Below are 15,734 nucleotides of genomic sequence, written 5' to 3' on the forward strand. Positions count from 1 at the left end.
GGACCGGTGCTTGGGTGCTGTCCTTACTTGGACAAGCATCCCACTTATGATTAACTCCTATTGCAAGCATCCGCAACTACAAAAGAAGTATTAAGGTAAACCTAACCATAGCATGAAACATATGGATCCAAATTAGTCCCTTACGAAGCAACGCATAAACTAGGGTTTAAGCTTCTGTCACTCTAGCAACCCATCATCTACTTATTACTTCCCAATGCCTTCCTCTAGGCCCAAATAATGGTGAAGTGTCATGTAGTCGATGTTCACATGACACCACTAGAGGAGAGACAACATACATCTCATCAAAATATCGAACGAATACCAAATTCACATGACTACTCATAGCAAGACTTCTCCCATGTCCTCAGGAACAAACGTAACTACTCACAAATCATATTCATGTTCATAATCAGAGGAGTATTAATATGCATATAGGATCTGAACATATGATCTTCCACCAAATAAACCAACTAGCATCAACTACAAGGAGTAATCAACACTACTAGCAACCTACAGGTACCAATCCCAGACTTAGAGACAAGAATTGGATACAAGAGATGAACTAGGGTTTGAGAGGAGATGGTGTTGGTGAAGATGTTGATGGAGATTGGCCCCCTCCCGATGAGAGGAGCGTTGGTGATGACGATGGCGATGATTTCCCCCTCCCGGAGGGAAGTGTCCCCGGCAGAACAGCTCTACCAGAGCCCTAGATTGGTTCCGCCAAGGTTCCGCCTCATGGCAGCGGAGTCTCGTCCCGAAAGCTTTCTTGCGATTTTTCTTCGGACGAAAGACTTCATATAGCAGAAGATGGGCACCGGAGGGCCACCAGGGGGCCCACGAGGCAGGGGGCGGGCCCTACCCCCCGCCCTCGTGTCTAGGGTGTGGGCCCCCTCTGGTATTTTCTTCGCTCACTATTTTTTATTATTTCCAAAAATAACTTCCGTGGAGTTTCAGGACTTTTGGAGTTGTGCAGAATAGGTCTCTAATATTTGCTCCTTTTCCAGCCCAGAATTCCAGCTGGCGGCATTCTCTCTCTTCATGTAAACCTTGTAAAATAAGAGAGAATAGGCATAAGTATTGTGACATAATGTGTAATAACAACCCATAATGCAATAAATATCGATATAAAAGCATGATGCAAAATGGACGTATCAAACGCCCATACTATGCCCACGTGATGGTTAGTGCTATCAGGCCAGAGGCCCCTCGGATCAAATATCCAAATCGTAGTGGATTAGGAACGCGCGGTAACAAGCAGAGACTCACGAAAGATGTGACCCCGTTGCTCCGTCTCGAGGACTTGCGGCAAGGGCTAGGAATGCCCGGCCACGCCTCGTAAGTATCTCGCGGGCACCTTCCAGGTCAACCCGTCTCCACATCACTCGCGGATACCCCTCAGGGTCGACCCCCTTTCTAAGTAACAGTTGTAAAGTCCAAGTATCAGTGTGTCCAAACATCAAGGGGAAAACCCGAGGAATCACCCCCGGTGAATTCCACTCGATGTAATCATCAAGGTGAACGTAACAGGATCCACCCTCGAGGTTCACACTTGAGGGGTTGCACGACAGAGCCGTATCGGAGGTGGTCAAGGCGGAATCACCCTCGATGACCATGACCGAATAGCTACACTACAGGGTTAACATCAGAAGTGCTGATGAGGTCTCACCCTCGGCACTCGATAGTAACCCAGTAGTGTCGAGCAACTAAGGGGAAAGTGATGTGCGGTGCCGGGGCCTGGTCTTCGATCCCGTTGATCGGGTCTTCGATGATGAAGCAGGGGCAACAAGGACAAGGTGGGGGTTACTGATGGGTCACTAACCAACCTATACTAAGAAGTTTAGGATAAGCAGGTAAGGTACAATAGCAGATACAAAAGCAGGCTATGCGTCAGAATAGGAGCAAACAATTACAGTAGCAAAATCTAATGCAAGCATGAGATAATGGAATGGGTGATATCGGGATGATCAAAGGGGAGGCTTGCCTGGTTGCTCTGGCAAGGAGTCGTCAACTACATAGCCGATCGGGGCACCAGTAGCGGCGTCGATCTCGTAGTCTACCGGAGAGAAGAGGGGGAAGAAACAATGAATACAATGCAAACAGATGCATATCGATGCATGAACGGACAAGTAACGGTGCCAGGTATGCCCTAACACGGTAGGAGGTGATAGCGGCAAAGGGGGGAACAACCGGGAAAGTATCCCCGGTGTTTCGCGTTTTCGGACAGATGAACCAGAGGTGAAATGTTGCACGTTCTCTATGCTAGGGACGTGTGGCTGACGAACGGACCGCGTATTCGGATTCGTCTCGTCGTTCTGAGCAACTTTCATGTACAAAGTATTTACATCCGACTTACGGTTGAATTTAAAATGATATTTCAAAGTTTAACAAATCTTCTAAAATTTCTGCATTTAATTAACCCGAATTGACCCAGTCAATTTGACTGGTCAAAAAGGAAGGCATGGCCCACATGGCATAGACTAAATCTAAACAAAATAAATAAAATCTAACTTAACTAAGTGGGGTCCACCTGCCATAGGCTAGTAACTAACCTAACTAGTGATTAACACTAAACTAATTGGACAGGGCCATTCTCGGCTGTGCCACGGCCAACACTCATGGGGCAGAACCACAGCGGCCATGGTCATTACCAGCAACAAGCAACAACGTAGTAAGCAGGAAGATAGAGCAGTAGTAAGCAGCACTAGAAGAGCAGTGACAGGAGGATAGAGCAGCAACGCAGCAAGAACTAGCAGCAGAGCATCAACGAACAAGCGGAGCAGCAGTAGTGCAGTAGTAGGCGCCAACAGCAAGGGCAGCAACAGCGGCGAGGCAAGTAGCAACGCAGCAGGCGAGTAGCACGGCTGTAGTGCAACAGCTGCGCGCGGGGCACGGCCCGGGCGTTTGTGACGACGCAGCACGCGCCGGCGGGCGCGGCCGGGGCGGCTAGGAGCTCGCGACGAGCGCGGCCAACCGAGGCAGGGGAGCGGCTGTAGGCATGACGCGAGCGAGTGCGCAAGCGCGGCCGTGTGTGGACGGTCAAGCGCGTGCGTGGACGGGGCGAACTCCCATCTATGGCGACTAAACGGCAGCGGCCGAAGCATGGGATGGACGGGGTCAACGCTACAAGTGGGGATGGCAGCTACGGGGAGGAATTGAATGGGAAACATGGGGCTTTTGCTGTGGTGCTCACCGTGAGGTCGTGCGGACGGCTCGTGGACGCCGGGGTGGATGAACGGCAGCGGATCGAAGGAGATCGCCGACGGCAGAGGTTGAAGAAGGCGGTCGATAACGGCGGCCAGTGGGCAAAGACGAGGAAGACTGGACCAATCCACGTGGTGGTGATGTTGAGCTCGAACGGGTTGATGGAGACGACGTAGGCAAGGAAGAGGATGCTCCTGGACATACCGGCGAGACGAGAGGCAGTCGGTGGCTGTGTGGACAACGGCGGGTGCGACGAAGGTGTCGTGGTATTCTCACGGGGGGGTGCAATACGACATATGCCACAAGGTGGCTTTGTGTGAGGGCAAGACTGTTGCTGATAGGACCGGGAGCGGGTATGCGAGTAGCACGCGCTAGTTTACCCAGGTTCGGGGCTCTCCGGAGAGATAATACCCCTACTCCTGCATGTCTGAGTATCTATTGTATATCTGGTATAGAGTTGCTCCTGGAGCTGTATCTGAGGTCAGTGCCATAGGCATCTGGCATCTGGCCTCGTATATGCCTCGCATGTGGCATGCTAGTGGCCGGCCATGCTTATGGCCGTGAGCATATGGGTGCTCATGCGTGAGTGTGTGTGAGAGTGAGTCCATCCTCCCTGGATGGATGGATGTGTGCCCATATATATATGCATGGCTAGCTTACTTCCTAAGCTATGTAGTGGCATGGACAAGGGGGTATGGTGGGGTGTCATGCTTGTCCCCTGGGTCACTTCATAAATAGTGGCAGGGGACAAGTGACACTATACATGATGGCGTCGCGGTACAACTGTCTCGTCCGCGGTATGGCCGTCTCGTCGGGGTCTTGTCGGTGTCGGGTCGGGCTGCAGTCGGCAGCCGGCTGGTTGGTGCAGTCGGCAGCCGGCAGCCGGCCAGGTAGCCGACCGGGTGGAGCAGTCGGACGGGGAGCCGGCAAGAGCGGCCGGGCAGTCGGACTGAGGGGCTTTGCTAGCCCCGATGTCTTGAAATATTGTCTTGCCGTCTTCGGGATACCCGTGTCCAATTACTCCAACAGTAGCCCCCAAGCCTCCGGGCAACTTGGCAAAGTTGGGCGGAGGTTTTTTCGCGAGTGTTCATGGAAATGATCATAAAAAGGACGAAGTTAGTCCACGCAGATATATCAAATGTTTGCTTTTAGCATTGCAAATTTTATGCGGAGGGCGCCGACTCGGTTTCGTCCGAGCCCCCTTCAATCTTTTTCATGTTCCCTCCGCTCTTTGGCTTGTGCTCTCGCTTGCCGGACAGCCGCTCAGCGGTCTGTGGCTGAGAGTGGGCCGCGGAGTGGAGTGTACAATACTCAGACTCTGGGAGCGAATTTAACCGAGTAGATACTCATAAAGAAAACGGTCGGGTCGCCCGAAGCGTTTTTCTTCCCGGACATTTTTCGCGTGGGTGGCCTCCAGCGTTCACTCTTGCCAGTCGGACAGCCGCTCTGCGGTCTGTGACTAAGAGTGGGCTTTTCATACCGCGCACGCTACTAAGCCGTCTATGGGAACTAACGTCTCAGGCCAAGCGGCCAGCCCCCGGGCCAACTCTGGCTGGCGCCGGGGCGAACAGTAATGCAACTGTAATAAAATGCGGAGATAGCCCCCGAGCATCGCTCGAGGTTATCCGTGCTCTCGCGGTGAAAACATATGCGGGTGAGGAGCTCACATTGATTTTCATGTAGTCGCGGCAGAGGTTATCAAAGACGGCCGGCGCGGCACGGCACGCGCGGAGCGCGCCGGCGCACCTGCTGGGTGTGGCCTTCGAGCCCCCGGGTGCTCGAAGGGGTCCCGGCCGGTCAGGCTCGACCGGCCAGGCGGCGAGGTAACTTGCAGCGCTCGTTTCTTCTTTCTTCTCTTCTGCCGGCTACTGGCAGCCGGACAACACTCTTCTTTTGTCTGCAGTCTTCGCGGGGGCGCGCCAGCGCACCCGCTGGGTGTAGCCCCCGAGATTCGGGCCGACTGCTGAGCAGTCGGGCCGGATCTTCCGGCAACGACTTTGTCTTCTTTCCTCGCGGGGGCGCGTCAGCGCACCCGCTGGGTGTAGCCCCCGAGATTCGGGCCGACTGCTGAGCAGTCGGGCCGGATCTCCCAGCAACTACTTTGTCTTCCTCGTGGGGGCGCGTCAGCGCACCCGTCGGGTGTAGCCCCCGAGCCTCCGGGCGCTCGAGGGGGTCTAGCCGGCCGGGCTTGACCGGCCAGGGGGCGAGCGGGACGTGGCCGAGCTGGCGCTCTTGCCGGCCAAACGTTGAAGCTGGCAGGCAGGCCGGGTCGCGTCTAGCCGTCCGAGTGGTGAAGCAGGCAGACGTTTTTTCTTCGGATACATTTTTTTCTTAGTCGACTTGAGCAGTCGGCCACATTTCTTTTTCTCTCAATGCCGGATGGGCAGTCGGCCCTTCTTTTGCACGAGCAGCCGGCTGGATGCCTCTTTTTTTTTGCTTGGCACTCGGCCACTGATTTTTCCAGCCGGCTCTATGCGAGCAGCCGGCCCCCGCTTCTCTCTTTCTTTTTGTTCAGGAGCAGCTGACCACAGGATGCACTGGTCGCAGCGGGCAGGCTGGGAGGCGGGGCAGCCGGCGCAGCCGGCGTGGCCAGGGGTGGATCCGCCAGAGCCAGCGCTGCGGCAGGGGCACGAGCCGACAAAGCGCGGGCGGCCAGCCGACAGGCCAGGCGGAGGCGCGAGGTTGGGGGTGGCCGGGACGGAGGAGCCGGCCTGCGTAGGGTGCGGAAGGGGCGGCGAACCGGCCCGGGCCGGGTGCGCGGGGGCGCTGGAAGCCGGCACGGCCGCGAGAAGGCAGCCCGGGACGGGGGCTGGGTCGGCGCGAAGGCGGCCGAGGCGAGGTGAAGCCGGCCCGCGGGTGCCGGTGGGCGGGCGAGGCGTCTCGGCAGGGGCGGAGCCGGCGCGGAAGTGGCGGTGCTCGGGAGCCGGCCGAGCTGGGGGGGAGCCGGCAAGGAGCGACGTAGGCCGGAGAGGGACAAAGCCGGAGGCGGGGGTGCCAGTGACCCGGCGGCCGGGCGCTGCAGGAGTCGGCCGGGCGCGGCGGCAAGGCGGAGTCGGCCGGAGGCACGGCAGCAGCCGGGTGAGCGGAAGCCGGCAAGCCCGGAAGGAGCTGGTCTGAGGCGGGACGTGGCTGCTCGCGGGGCGGCCACCCGAAGCCGGCGCGGGACACAGAGAAGCCGGCGCCATGGCCGAGCGAGTGGGCGGAGCCGGCGAACGGCGAGTTGACCCAGCCTGCGGGCGGGAGGCGGAGCTGGCCCGCGCAGTTGGTGGAGCGGTGACAGAGGACCCGGGAACGCACGGAGGTCGGACGTCGGGCGCGGGAGGCGGCAGGGAGCTGCAGCCGGCGCAGCGGGCGACGCGGCAGCATGGTTGGGGGAGGCGGCGACGGGCGGAGCCGGCCTATGGTAGCCTGCGACGGGCGGAGGAGCATCTGGCGCGTGGGAGGCCGGCATACGGGAGGTCAGGTCCCGGTGACCCGGCGCACAGGCGTGGGACCAGCGCAGGCGTAGTGCAGGCGTCCTGCAGCAACGCGGGCGCGCGCCTGCGCAGGGGGCTGGATGCAAGCGGGGCCGGGGGAGCCGGTCGGCCTACAGGGCGAGGCAGACGCCGGCGCAGCAGTGCGGGGCGGACCCGGCGGAGCTGCGGCAGGCAACGGCCATGAGCGGGCAAAGAGCAGCGCCAGGGCGAGGAGCGCGACGACGGCCACGCGTGGAGAGGCGCTTTATCTTGGGATCATCGGGGATTATCTGAGTGATGCACATGCAATATCCGTCTTTTCCTCTGGCCAGTATACGGGTTGTGTTTGACCACGCTTTGACTAGCGCCTAGCTAGCTTGTATGGGCGAAATATGGAGGATCAAAAGCGCATTCCGGCCAAAGAAAGGCGCAGCACGGAGAGGAGCAAACGCGAGCGGTGCGTGGATGGACACGGCCGACCGAGGCGAGGCACCGCGCGCGGTGCGCGCGGACGGACGGCCGGTGTCGCAACGGTGGCGGTGAAGAAGGCGCAACCGATGGCGAGGACGCGCCGACCCTCACGGCCATTCCGGGGGCATGTCGATGTCGAGCCCCCGACCGCTATCGGAGAGACGGCGTGACGCCGCGGTGGTGAAGACGAAGAGGATGACGGCGAGGGCGCGCCATCTCACGCGGCCGCTCCGGGGGCGGGTTGAAGTCGAGCCCCCGAGCACTACCAGAGAGACGGTGCGACGCCGCGGCGGAGATGACGAAGATGGTCCCGTACGGACAGCGAAACCAGCAGCAGCGCGGTAGCATAGTACCGCCCCAAGGTGGGCGCCAAATGTCATGGTATTCTCACGGGGGGTGCAAGACGACATATGCCACAAGGTGGCTTTGTGTGAGGGCAAGACTGCTGCTGATAGGACCGGGAGCGGGTATGCGAGTAGCACGCGCTAGTTTACCTAGGTTCGGGGCTCTCCGGAGAGATAATACCCCTACTCCTGCATGTCTGAGTATCTGTTGTATATCTGGTACAGAGTTGCTCCTGGAGCTGTATCTGAGGTCAGTGCCATAGGCATCTGGCATCTGGCCTCATATATGCCTCGCATGTGGCATGCTAGTGGCCGGCCATGCTTATGGCCGTGAGCATATGGGTGCTCATGCGTGAGTGTGTGTGAGAGTGAGTCCATCCTCCCTGGATGGATGGATGTGTGCCCATATATATATGCATGGCTAGCTTACTTCCTAAGCTATGTAGTGGCATGGACAAGGGGGTATGGTGGGGTGTCATGCTTGTCCCCTGGGTCACATCATAAATAGTGCCAGGGGACAAGTGACACTATACATGATGGCGTCGCGGTACAACTGTCTCGTCCGCGGTATGGCCGTCTCGTCGGGGTCTTGTCGGTGTCGGGTCGGGCTGCAGTCGGCAGCCGGCTGGTTGGTGCAGTCGGCAGCCGGCCAGGTAGCCGACCGGGTGGAGCAGTCGGACGGGGAGCCGGCAAGACCGGCCGGGCAGTCGGACTGAGGGGCTTTGCTAGCCCCGATGTCTTGAAATATTGTCTTGCCGTCTTTGGGATACCCGTGTCCAATTACTCTGACAGAAGGCATTCGGGAGTGGGGCGGAACTGGAGAGGGGAACACCTAGGAGAGGGGGGAAGTGGATGAGAGCGAGAGGGAGGCCAGGGGGAACCGAGGCGCCAGGGGGGCGGCCTTATCCTCCCGTCGGTGGCGTACGGCTGTAGCGCCAGTCTGGTGGGGACGAACGGGAGCCCCCTCCCGGTCAGTCGTACAGGGGAGGAGAGGGAGATGACCCAGGGAGGGGGTTGGGCCGGTCGGTCCAGTTGGGCTGCCTTGGACTTTTGGGCCAAGGGGCCAGGGGGTCTTCTTTTTTTCCGCCTTTTCTCCTTTTAGGTTTCTGTTATCTTTTTGTTTTATCTAAAACAGAGACAGAGGGAAAAGTTTGGGCTACCAAAATACTTTGAAAAAAATTGTGGGACTAGGCCACTTAAATTCTTTGTATTGTTTGGCGCTGACATAAAAAGTTTGAGGGGCAACTAAATCCATTTGTATTTTTCACAAGTTGTCGTGGAATTGTCACGGCAGATGTCCTTGTGAAAGGACTTAGACGTGGAGCCATCGCAACTAGGAAGCTTAAAGGGGTTAAAGCGGGACAAAGGACACGAGGGTTATACTGGTTCAGCCCCTTGTGGTGAAGGTAAAAGCCTAATCCAGTTGAGGTGGAATTTCTAGTGTTTCGATGACCAGGGAGTGAATCCGCTATGCCTGGCTCTCGATTTGATGTTACTTGCACTAAGCTGCCGGCGGGTCGTTCCCTTATATACACTGGTTGACACCCCGCGGCCTACAGATTCCCGGCCGGCTCATAGACAGTGTCCGGCTCGGTGACTAGTTAATCTTGCCTTACAATGCAAGTCATGCTATTATGGCGGTTTATCACTACAGGCTTTAAGTCGCCTATGCTTGGGGCCCTTGACTGAACCGCCATCTTCAAGCTTGATATTGGGCTTCATATGATGAATCATTATGGCGTAACCCGGCCCACCTGGGCGGGTTACACTAGTAGTTATATCCCCAACATTAGGCCCCAGATTGATTTGAACCGGTTCATGTCAATCTTCAATACTTAAGAAAAAGTTTTCTGCCTTCTACTTGTGCAAAAATTTATAACCCGCCATGACTTCATTTCTGGATTCCCGATAACCCGCCGTGACGTCATCTGCCATTTAATTTATATTTTATTCAATCATATCCCAACGGATCCTTATCTTTAATGACCATCCTGAAAATCGAGGCATTTGAGTAGCTGGATAACCATGTTTCAGCCTCCTCGTTTCTCGCGCCCACTCTGTCAGTCTTCTCCTTATAAATAGGCACGACCTTTAAGTCTTTCTTCATTCTCCCCTTTTCCGTCGTCTTCTTCCTCTCGCGACTCCGCAGCTGTTCGAGCTCCGCCGCCGCCGCCGCAGAGCACTTCGTCTTCATCGACCTCGGCCGCTGCATCAACCTGAATTAGTCCAGAGAACGGCGGCGCCCCTCCGCAGTAGATCTGCAGCCGTAAGTCTTCGCCTTCCTGCACCTCAGATCCGCATTAGGGTTTTCAAGTTCCTCTGTGTTCTTCATAGTTCATCACAGTTTCTTCGTAGTTCCTCCACCGCAGCCTCTTCTGAGCCAAAAAGTACTAAACACATGCGGTAGTTGTTTCGCATCCATTTCAGATGCTAGTAGATCCCTTTTTCTAGTTCAGAGGCCTCATCAGAACTCACGAGCTCATCTGCACTAGATTTTTAGGTCTAGAATATTTTCTTTTCTGAACAGCCGTTTGATCCAAAATAATAGCTGCAATCTGTGAAACTTGTTTGTACAACACTTAGGCAAAATCTGTATTTGTTAGACCCACCTGGTCATGGCGGCTCACACCACCGGCTTTAATTTGAGATGCTCAATAAATAACTTCAACCACGCCCAGTGGCTTAAATAATTGTAACTGCTCAGGGCGGCTTAAACAATCAGACATAACTAGCCATACGCCATTAGGCCCCTCTTATAAGCCGGCATCTTGTGTATGATTTGAAGTATTTCTCTCCGGCTTAAATTTGAACCGGAAATTTTTATTTTGTCGTAGGCTTCCATCTTTAAAATGCCGCCGAAAGCGCCCAAATCACCCGTTACATGCAATTGGGTCAAATCCATCATCACAGAAAACACCCTTGCTGATTTTGTGAAGACCAGCTATCTGCCAAAGAAGCAAGTCATGTCCTATCGTGCTCCTGATCCAACAGAGGAAGAACCTCAACCCGAAGAGGGGGAAGTCATCGTCTTTACTGATCACATGAACCGGGGCTTTTCTCCACCCGGCTCAAAGTTTTTCAGAGATGTCCTGCACTTTTTCGATCTCCGACCTCAAGATAGCGGTCCCAACTCTGTATCTAACATTTGCAACTTCCAAGTGTTCTGTGAGGTGTACCTTGGAGAAGAACCCAGCTTGCTGCTCTTCAGGGAATTATTTTATTTGAACCGGCAGAATGAACGTGCCAATGGGCCTAGCTTGGAACTTGGTGGGATTTCAATCCAGCGACGGAGAGACTGTCTTTTCCCGTATGCCGAACCACCGAGTCACTCTAAGGACTGGAACCAGACGTGGTTCTACTGTCAAGATACTTCTCCGACTGATGAGAATCCTCTGCCCGACTTTCGTGCCTTGCGCCTCGAGTCCACTCATCCTCTACCAGATAAGCTGTCAGCTGCTGAACGCCAGAAACTTGCCCCCACCATGAGCAAAACCAAAGCTCTTCTAGGGAATGGCTTGAATGGCATTGATTTGGTCCGGGTTTGGCTTGCCTGGCGGGTTATTCCATTGAGCCGCCACCCTGGTTTGATGTGCGACTATACAGGCCAAAAGAATGATCCTCTGTGGCACAACCCTGACGATTTACCTGATGATGTCGTTGATGATAGGACAAAAACACTTCTGAATGAGAGCCTGGCAGATTGTGGCAAAGTAGGCTTGAGCCCTTTCTGCAAAGCTAACCCGGCTCCAGCGGTAAGCTAGTAACTTAAGCATTTTTATTTTGTACTCTCACCTTTTGAGGTTTTACCCTTACTCAAAACTTCTTGTTGAAATTCACAGGCCACTGACGATTTTTGGAAAGCCAACTATGACCATGAGGCTGCAAAGAAGGCCAAAAAAGCTAAGAAAGCCGCCAGGAGAGCCGCCGCCAAGAAGAAAGGACATAAACCCAGTGCCTCAGACATGTTTCGACTAGAGGACACCTCTGAGTCAGAGGTAGCTCTTGATTCTCTAGGCTCCTTTTTTAACTATCTTATTAACACAGATTATCATCAGGAGGATATAGGAGCAAGTCATGCAGCGGTTGAAGAGGTAACTATAATTTCCTCCGACTCTGAGCCTTTGCCAAGACAGAAAGTCCAAAGAGTAACCCAGAAAGTAAGATTTTCGCATCCTTTAGCTTACCAAGATCCTCAATTTCTTTTGAAGCGACAGGTTCATGAGAGCCAGAGGCAGACCCGGACCAGTAAAGATGCGGAACTCTCCTCCGGCTTACCCGATGTAACAAGAAAACGCCAGACCGAGGTCATCTCCAATTTACATTCCTTTTATCCTTTGGCGGGTCTCACTCGTGAACCGCTCAATTCTTCTGACTCAAATTATCAGGGAACTTCACCTTCCTCTGGCGAATCAATGCAGTCCAATTTGCCGGCTTTCAAAACCGCTCCAGGGTAATGATAACCTGCTTAATCTGTGCTTAGTTCAACTTGTTGTATTTTTACTGACCTTTTGATTTTATGTAGTGGTCAAGCAAAGCCCAGCAAAAGAGCGAAGAAAAACAAGCTGGCCGAAGAGCCGATCTTAAATGAACCGGAGCTCGGAACGGCTGCTCCTGACACCTGCACTCATGAGCCGCCACCTGAACCAACCCACGATATTCCAACGCCTACTGCTGATCCGCCTGTCGAGCAAGCCATTGATGGTTCTAAAAACCCAGAGATCCCTAGCCCGGCCAAAACAGATCACCCGATGTCGAAATCATCAAGACCGGCTTTGTTGAACCGGGAAGACCAACCGTGCTGGCCAAGTGCTCCGCCAAGGAAGAACTTCTGGAACGCCGTAGGGCTAAACTGGATGTCACTGATTATACTCACATGAGTATTGGAGAAATCTTCTCTGGCTATATGAGCCAAGTGCACAACAGTCGTGACATGGAAATTGACATGGTGAAGCAGATGCACCAAAAATCTGAGGTATAACTCTTCTTGCCGTACTTTATTTATCCTTACCATACCAGCCCCCAAGTCTATTGCTTATGATGAAATATGCTGTAGACTTAAGACCAGCTTAGCAATATATGTAAGAAGTCCGGCTTATCCTGCAGCCCCCAAGGGACGGCTTAAACAGTATGTTTAAACCAGTCCTTATCATGTTTAAATCGAAAAGTTCTTGTAACATCAATATGCATTAGCCCCCAAGTGCCAAGTATCTTTGCTTGCAAAGTGCTTGGGACTTACTTTTATGAACCGCTACTGTAAGCAGATTTCTTCAACACACATTAGCCCCCAAGTGCCAAGTGTCATTGCTTGCAAAGTGCTTGGGACTTAAATATGGCATTATGATAATCCTGACTTTAACCTGGCATTTGTGCAGGCCACCATTAGTCAATTTGAATCGGAAATATCTGACTTGAAGAATCGCCTCGAAGCACAGGAGATTGAGACCCAAAAAGCCAACTCCAAGTTTGAATTCAGTATGTCTGAACAAGAGAAACTGAAAAAAGGCTTTCAATCCCAGAAGAAGGCCTGGGCTGATGAAAAGATCGCCTTGACCAATCGGGCTGAGAAGGCAGAGGCGGCTCTTGCAGAAACAACCGCCGAATTATCCGGTTTAAAATGCCATGTATCTCAGATGGTCTCAGCAATCTTTGGTAAGTTACTCTGCAAGTGTTAAGTATTTAAATCTTCATAATAAGCATATCAATTGTTTTCAACTCATCTGACATCGTAACGCAGGCCCCAGGAGCTCAAACCTTAACCAGAGCATGCTGATAAAACTGAAGGCGGTTTACACACTGGTGTAGCAACTTTACACCGGGTCTCAGCGTGCCTTAGCCGCAGTGGCCCTGTCAAATGAAGTTCCCACCCTCCTGTCAGATGTATTAAAGCGGCTTGCCGTGTTACCTCGGCGGTTTAATGAACTAAGGCGATCTTCTGCGAGAGCCGGAGCCGTAACTGCATTAAGCCGGGCCAAGGCGTGCCCACCGGAGCTAGACCCGGCTGACATCGCCATCGGGCATCCAAGTTTAAAAGAGGACGGCACACCGTTTGGACAGGAGGACTTCACCACTTGTGTTATGAAAATCCGCCTCGTGGCCACCCCGATTGCTAATGACAAGGATCTTACCAAGTATCATCCGGGTTATGAAGCTGAAAACCGGAGGATTCCAATGCCACATTATGAAGTGACCAGCCTGATCCCTCCAATTCATAAGCATACCTTCGCCCCTGAAGTTGACCCGGCCGGATTAATTGATGATGAAGCTGAATTTGAAGCTTTGAGTGGCATTGACTGGTCATCATCAACCTTCCAGGACAGGGAACAAGATGGAGGAGCGGAAAGGGATGATCTGGAAGCTTCAGGCCAACACCACAATTGATCCATCTGGCGGCTCATATTTACGCTTTGCTAAAAAACAATGTTTCATCATTTGGACTCGGGGAGTCATGTAATGGGGTAGAAAAAACACTTGGTTTTGTCGTGCCATCGTGCACATGTCTGGCGCTCAGTACTGTTTAAGCCGCCATCTTATATTCCTCCATATTGTGCTGATCATCTGTTTTCCTTATGTTTAAAAAAGCTTTTTAACTGTCCTGCATAGAGAAACAAATCACAAGTCCCTTGGCGGCTTACCGCATGGCAGGTCATATATCTTACATATAACCCGGAATATGAACAAGAGTCATATATAAGCCGGCTATCAATTATATCTTTGAAATATAACCATAACATCATACCTGTGATCCTTTGATTTATGCTGCCGGTTTATGTGACCCGAACAGTAAGGGTGACAACCCAATCTTGTAGAAGCTGGTACTTCCACTCATATGATTATTGTTATATACTGGCGACTTATTGACGAAGGCCAAGTCGGGTTAAATAGAAGCCACTCATTAGATGCTTCCAAATATGATCAAAAAGTCTCAAGATAAAGTCGAAAAATTGTGATTGCAAAAAACTTACAGGAAACAAACAAAGTTTTGAGGCTTCTGATTCGAATATGATCAGAAAACCGTTCCAAAGGGGTTAAGCTAAGATTCGAATACGATCATATAGCCCCCAGTGGCTTTGGCGTTGCCGATCAAGAGCGTACCGACAGTGATGTTCTCTTTGGTTCGAATACGACCTATGTTTGAATAGGAAGCCCCCAAATGACCTTGAGAGTTGTTTAATGACGCTGATTCGAATACGACCCACGTCAGACCCAAAGGGGTTGAGCTATGATTTGGATACGATCAAGAAGCCCCCTAGTAGGTTTGGCAGCGTGCCAATCAAAAGGCTATCGACAGCTATGTTCTCTTTGGTTCGAATACGACCTATGTTTGAACAGGAAGCCCCCTAGTGATCATGAGAGTTAACGGCTAGATTCCAATACAATCATGAGCCGGACCAAAAAGAGAGCCAGATTCAAATATGATAAGTTCCCTGTTGGTTGTTTTAAAGACATAATAATGAGGACATATAAACTTTTTAGGACAAAAACGAGAGAGGTCCTGCTTTATTACTTTTCATAATATATACATCATCAAAATATGTACATCATGAGAGCCGGCGGCTCAAGTGTAGTAAGGCCGAAGATGAGCGATATTCCATGGTCGGCGGGTCTCTTCCTCCGACTTACATGAGTCTTTGTGCTCTCGAACATCGATGAGGTAATATGACCAGTTGTGTAAATTCTTACTGACCACAAAGGGCCCTTCCCAAGGCGGGGATAACTTGTGCGCATCAGACTGATCGTGGATGAGCCGGAGGACTAGGTCACCTTCTTGAAAGGTTCTGGACTTAACCCGGTGGCTGTGATAACGACGCAGGTCCTGTTGGTAAATCGCTAAGCGGGCTGCTGCTAGGTCACGCTTCTCATCCAACAAGTCAAGTGCATCCTGAAGGGCTTGTTCGTTATTCGCTTCAACGTAAGCCGCCACACATGGTGAGTCATGAAGAATGTCGCTTGGTAGAACTGCCTCTGCTCCATAAACCATGAAGAAAGGCGTATAGCCCGTAGACCTGTTAGGTGTAGTATTGATGCTCCATATCACAGAAGGCAACTCCTCCACCCAACAACCCGGTGTCTGCTGTAAAGGGACCATGAGCCAGGGCTTAATGCCTTTCAAGATCTCCTGATTGGCTCTTTCAGCTTGACCATTGGATTGAGGATGAGCTACTGATGAAACATCGAGCCGGATATGCTCACATTGATAGAACTCTTCTGTGGCACCTTTGGACAGATTAGTACCATTGTCAGTTATGATACTGTGTGGATAGCC

This window comes from Aegilops tauschii, unplaced genomic scaffold (assembly GCF_002575655.3).
Source record: "Aegilops tauschii subsp. strangulata cultivar AL8/78 unplaced genomic scaffold, Aet v6.0 Super-Scaffold_100192, whole genome shotgun sequence".
In the NCBI taxonomy this organism is placed as follows: Eukaryota; Viridiplantae; Streptophyta; class Magnoliopsida; order Poales; family Poaceae; genus Aegilops; species Aegilops tauschii.